This window comes from Herpailurus yagouaroundi, unplaced genomic scaffold (assembly GCF_014898765.1).
Source record: "Herpailurus yagouaroundi ecotype Mexico unplaced genomic scaffold, PumYag 139, whole genome shotgun sequence".
NCBI classification, from domain to species: domain Eukaryota; kingdom Metazoa; phylum Chordata; class Mammalia; order Carnivora; family Felidae; genus Herpailurus; species Herpailurus yagouaroundi.
Window position 1 is genome coordinate 2,800,856 of NW_024412394.1, and position 6,599 is coordinate 2,807,454.

The 6,599-nt window shown below is 36.4% G+C and overlaps 1 long non-coding RNA gene across 1 annotated transcript in view; it reads left to right on the forward strand.

Moving 5' to 3' along the window:
- The first annotated feature begins 1,981 nt into the window (after positions 1–1,981).
- The window catches only part of LOC121029351 (uncharacterized), a 20,986-nt gene continuing 16,368 nt past the window's right edge, over positions 1,982–6,599 (forward strand). The window contains exon 1 of the long non-coding RNA XR_005789690.1: positions 1,982–2,093. This is a non-coding gene — a long non-coding RNA (uncharacterized LOC121029351). The remainder of the gene's footprint in view (positions 2,094–6,599) is intronic.

Sequence of the window (6,599 nt, forward strand, 5' to 3'; positions counted from 1 at the left end):
GAACGTAGCTGTGGACACCTCTTGGCACTCTTCCTCTGCCTTGCTCCAGCTTGCCAGTATCTACCAGAAAAGAGATTATACACTTATCTAGAGGCCTGATTTTTGCAACTGCTGCCCAGGGGACACTGGACAGTAAGACTTATGCTTGTGATTCCACGGGAATGTATGTATCTGCACACATTTAAAAGCTGCTGCCTACGGGTCTGGCTTCCAAAGAGCCTGATTCTAGGTGCTTAAATCCTCCCCTTAGGGACATTCTCAATTACTGGGAGCTATTAAGAACTGCTGGGCATATTCTCAAATCCTGGGATCTATGAGAAATATAATAGGCTAATTGGACAAACACAAAGTTTTGAAAGACAACAAAGAGTTGGGGTAGGGTTAAACAATAAGGTTCATCTCCTACATGAGGCCACTCCTTCAAGACTGGGAGAGGTGGCTGTTTTCAACCAACCAACAGAGTCAAGCAAAATGATCAATCAGAAGAATATGTTTCAAATGAAAGAACAAGATAAAACCTCAGAAAAAAAAAAAAAACTCTTAATGAAACAGAGGTAAGTTCAAAACAATGGTCACAAAGCTGCTCACTGAACTTGGGAGAAGAAGGGATGAACACAGTGAGAACTTTAATAGAAAGAGAAGAAATACTAAAAAGTACCCCAATAGAAGTCACAGAGCTGAAGAATAGAATAACTGAACTGAAAAATACATGAGATTCAACAGCAGATGAATGAAATAGAAGAAAGGATCGGTCAACTCAAAGACAGTGAAACTTAATTAGAGTAGGAAAAAAAGTGAAGACAGTTTAAGGGGCTTATGAAACAATATCAACTGTATGAATATTTGCATTATAGAGGTCCCGAAGGTGAAGAGAAAAAGAAAGGGGTAGAAATCTTGTTTGAAGAAATAATGGCTGAAAACTTCTATAACGTGGGAAAGGAAACAGACATCCAGATCTAGGAAGCCCAGAGAATTCCGAAAAAGATGAATCCAAGGAGATCCACACCAGGACACACAATTAAAATCTTAAAAGTTAAAGACAAGGAGAAAAAGAACTCATTATGTACAAAGGAACCACCATAAAATTATGAGCAGACTGTTCAGCAGAATTCTCTGCAGGCCAGAAGGGAAGAGTACAATATATTCAAAGTACTGAAAGAAAAAAACCTTCCAACCAAGAGTACCCTATTTGCAACGTTATCATTCAATACTGAAGGAGAGATGAAGTTTTCCAGACAAGCGAAAGCTAAAGGAGTTCATCACCATTAAAGCAGCTTTATAAGAAAAAGAAATGTTAAAGCGACTTCTTTAAGCTGAAAAGAAAAGGCCCTAAGTGGCAGCAAGAAAACGTAAGAATGTATCTCACTCAAGAAGCAAACATATTGTAAAGAAAAATAATTAATCACCATAAAGCTAGATGGAGGTTAAAAGACAAAAGCAGTAAAAACAACTATGATTATAATAATGAGTTAAGGGATACAGTTAAGGGATACACAAGTAAAAAGTGACATCAAAACAAAAAACATGGGGTTGGGAGAGCTTTAGAATGGGCTCAAACTTAAGTTGTCATTAACTTAAAACAGATTATTAGATGTAAGTTGTTGTATGTAAGCTTCATGGTAACCACAAAGCAAAAATCTATAGTGAATACACAAAAGGTAAAGAGAAAGGAATACACAATTATATCAGTAAAAAAAGTCATTAAATCACAAAGGAAGAGAGCAAGAGAAGAAACAGAGAGGAACTACAAAACCAGTCAGCAAACGACTAAGTACATACCTATCAACAATTACTTTATATGTAAATGGAATAAATGCTCCAATCAAGACATAGAATGGTTGAATGGATAAAAAGCCAACACTCATCTATATGTGGCCTACAAGAGACTCACTTCAGATGTAAGAACACACAGACTGAAAATGAAAGTATAGAATGATATCCCGTGCAAATGGAAACCAAAAGAAAGCTGGACTAGCTATACTTTTATCAGAAAAAAATGGACTTTAAAACAAAGACTGTAATAAGAGACAAAGATGGCATTATGAAATGATAAAGGGGTCAATCCTACAGTAGGATATGACATTTATAAATACGTATGTACCTAACATTGAAGCACCTAAATATACAAAGCAAATATTAACAGATCTCAAGGGAGAAAAGGACAGCAATAATATGGTAATAACAGGGAGTTTTAATATCCTACTTACATTGATGGACAGATCATCCAAACAAAAAATCAATAAGGAAACTAAGGTCTTAAATGACTCATTAGACCAGATGGACTTAACAGATACATACAGAATATGCCACCCAGAGGCAACAGAATACACACTCTTCCAAGTGTACATGCAACATTCTCTCAGACAGATTGTATGTTCACAAAACAAGTATTAATAAATATAAAAGGACTGAAATCATATCAAGCATCTTTTCTGACACCAGTATGAAACTAGAATTACAAGAAAACTAGGAAATAAGAGATTAAACAACATGCTACTGAACAACCAATGAGTCAAAAAAATTAAAAGAGAAATAAAAAAATATCTTGAGACAAATGAAACTGAAACGTACCAAAATTTGTGGGATGCAGTACTTCTAAGAGGGAAGGTCATAGTGACAAATGCCTACCTTAAGAAACAAGAAAAGTCTCAAACAACGTAACTTTACACCTCAAGGAACTAGAAAAAGAAAAACAAAGCTCAAAGTTAGTACAAGGAAGGAAATAACAAAAACGAGAGCAGAAATATATAAAAAAGAGACTAACAAGACAACACAGAAGATCAATGAAACTAAGGGCTGGTTCTCTGAGAAGATAAACAAAACTGACAATCCTTTAAACTAGACTAAGAAAAAAAAGATGACTCAAAATCAGAAATGAAAGACGAGAGGTTACAACTGCGCCTACAAATATACAAAAGATTATCAGTGACTACTATGAAACAATTATATGCTAACAAACTGGACAACCAAGAAGAAATGCATAAATTCCTAGAAACATATAACTTACCAAGACTGAATCATGAAGAAACAGAAAATCTGAACAGACCAATAACTAGGAAGGAGACTGAATCAGTAATAAAAAATCTCCCAACAAACAAAAACCAGACAGGTTCACTGGTAAGTTCTACCTTAGAGTCAAAGAACAATACCAATTCTTCTCAAACTCTTCCAACAACCAGAAGAGGAGGGAGACTTTCCGAATTCATTTTACGAAGGCAGATATACCCTGATCCCCAAACCAGACAAGGATACCAAAAGGTGGGAAAATTACAGGTTAATATCCCTGATAAACATAGATGCAAAAATCCTCAACAAAATATTAGCAAACCAAACTCAACAATACATTAAAGGATCATTCACCACAATCAAGGGGGACTTATTCCAGGGATGCAAGGATGGTTCAACATCCGCAAATCAGTCAACATGACACATATTAATAATAATAAGGATTAAAAATTATGATCATCTTGATAGATGAAGAAAAAGATTTAACAAAACTCAACATCCATTTATGATAAAAACTCTCAACAAAGTAGGTATAGAGAGAACATACCTTAACATAATAAAGGTCACATATGACACGGCCCACACCTGACACTGTATTCAACAGCAAGAAAGCCTTTTCTCTAAGATCAGGAACAAGACAAAGATGTTCATCTCACTGCTTCTATTCAACACTGTACTGGAAGGCCTAACCAGAGCCATTAGGCAAGAAAAAGAAATAAAAGGCATCCAAATTGGAAAGGAGTACAACTGTCACTATTTGCAGATAACGTGAGATTATATATAGAAAAACCTAAAGACTCCATCAAAGAACAGAACTAATAAATTCAGTTCAGTTGCAGAAATCAGTACACATAAATTGGTTGTGTTTCTATATAATAATGATGAACTATCAGAAAGAGAAATTAAGAAAATAACACCATAAATAAAATACCTAGGAATAAACTTAACAAGGAGGTGAAACACCTGTATATTGTAAACTATGAAACATTAATGAAAGAAAATGAAAAAGACACAAATGAATGTAAAGACAGTCTATACTCTGGATCAGAAGAATCAATATTGCTGATTAAATAAATGTACATACTACCTAAAGCAATCTACACATTCAATGCAATCCCCATCAAAATTCCAATAGCCTTTTACAAAGAAAAAGGAACAAATAACCCTAAAATTCTTTTCTTTTTTAAATTTTTTTTTTCAACGTTTATTTATTTTTGGGACAGAGAGAGACAGAGCATGAACGGGGGAGGGGCAGAGAGAGAGGGAGACACAGAATCGGAAACAGGCTCCAGGCTCTGAGCCATCAGCCCAGAGCCTGACGCGGGGCTCGAACTCCCGGACCGCGAGATCGTGACCTGGCTGAAGTCGGACGCCCAACCGACTGCGCCACCCAGGCGCCCCTAACCCTAAAATTCTGTATGGAACTGTAAAAAAAAACCCAAACAAACCAGTAACCAAAAAAATCTTGAGAAAGAACAAAGATGGAAGTTTCATGCACCTTGATTTCAAACTACATTACAAAGCTACAGTGGTCAAAAAGAGTATGATACTGACATAAAAATAGGCTCATAGATCAACGGAACAGAATAGAGAACCCAGAAATAAATCCATGCATATATGGGTTTAAATTAATTTATGACAAAGGAGCCATGAATATATATAATGGGGAAAGAATAGTCTCTTCAATAAACAATGCTGGGAAAACTGGACAGTCATAGCATAAGAATGAAATTGGACCACTATTTTACACCATACACAAATAGAATAAACACTTATAAGACGGGAAACCATGAAACTACTAGAAGAAAATATAGGTGGTAAACTCCTTGGCAAAGGTTTTGATTTTTTTCTTAATTTGACACCAAAAGCAAAAGTAAATGGGACTATATTTTATACTAAAAAGCTGCACAGCAAAGGAAACCATCAACAAAATGAAAGGCAAGCTACTGAATGGGAGGAAACATTTGTAAATCATGTATCTGATAGGGGGCTAATATCCAAAATATTGAAGAATTCATAAAGCTCAACAGGGACAAAATTCAATTAAAAAATTTAGATCTTCTAAAAGAAGATTTGAATAGACATTTTTCCAAAGACGGAGAGATGGCCAACAGATACATGAAAACATGTTCAACATCACTAACCAGCGGGGAAATGCAAATCAAAACCTTAATGAGATATCACCTCACATCCGTTAGAAGGGCTATTAGCAAAAAGACAAGAAATAACAAGTGTTGGTGGGGATGTGGAGAAACTGGAATACTCATACATTGCTCATGTAAATGTGAAATAATATAAACACTTTGGAAGTCTGTTAAGTTTCTCAAAATGTTAAATGTTAGAATTACCATATGACCCAATAATTCTACTTCTAGGTATATATCCAGAAATGAAAACATGCGTCCACACACAAAGAAACTGTACACAACTGTTCACAAGAGCATTAATCTTAATAGCCCCAAGTGGAAACAACTGAAATGTCCATCAACTGATGCACGGATAAATAAAAGTATATATATTCGTATGATGGAGTATTATTCAGCCATAAAAAGAAATGAAGTACTGACACATCTGCAACATGGATGAACCTTAAAAACATTATACTAAGTAAGTGAAAGAAGTCAGCCACAAAAAGACCTCATATAATACTCCATTTACATGAAATGTCCAGAATTGGCAAATTCAGAGACAGAAAGTAGATTAGCTGCCAGAATCTAGGGGAAGGGTGTAAGGTGAGTGGTAATCAGTTTCGGCTTTCTTGTTTTTGGTGGGGGATGGTGGTGGTGGTAGTGGTAAAAATGTTCTAAACTTATATTGTGGTAAGACGGTACGACTCTGCTCTAGGATAGGGGAGAGAGAGTAGAGGTAGGATAAGTGAATTAAGTCTTCTTTAATCAAAGCAGGACTTAGGGCACCTGGGTGGCTCAGTCGGTTAAGTGTGGTTAAGTGTCTGACTCTTGATTTCAGCTCAGGTCACGATCTCACAGTCGTTGAGATTGACCCTGCGTTGGGCTCGGGGCTCCTGCTTGGGATTCTGTCCTCTCTCCCTCTGCCCCTCCCTAGCTTGCACGTTTTCTTTCTTTCTTTCTTCCTTCCTTTCTTTCTTCCTTCCTTCCTTCCTCCCTCCCTCCCTTTCTCTCTCTCATAAATACATAAATAAATAAAATTTCAAGTTAAAAAAATCATAGCAGGAATAGACGGTAATAGGTAAAGCTGAGCAATCAAGAAATAGCAATAAGCATGATGGAGATGTGCACTAAACAGAATATGAAATGAATATAATGTTACATGTCGATTATATTCCAATAAAACAAAGCAACCAGCTACAAAGAAACAGCTCAAAGTAGTTGCCTTAGGAAGTAGGCCCATGACTGGGGAAAGGGTAGGGCAGAACACTGTGTAGCTTTTATTTAAAAAGGTTTCCATGCTAGGGGCACCTGGTGGCTCAGTTAGTTAAGCATCCTGACTCTTGAATTCAGCTCAGGTCAAGATCTCACAATTCGTGAGTTCAAGCCCCGCACTGTTAGCACAGAGACTGCTTGCAATTCTCTCTCTCTCTCTCTCTCTCTCTCTCTCTCTCTCTCTCTCTCTCT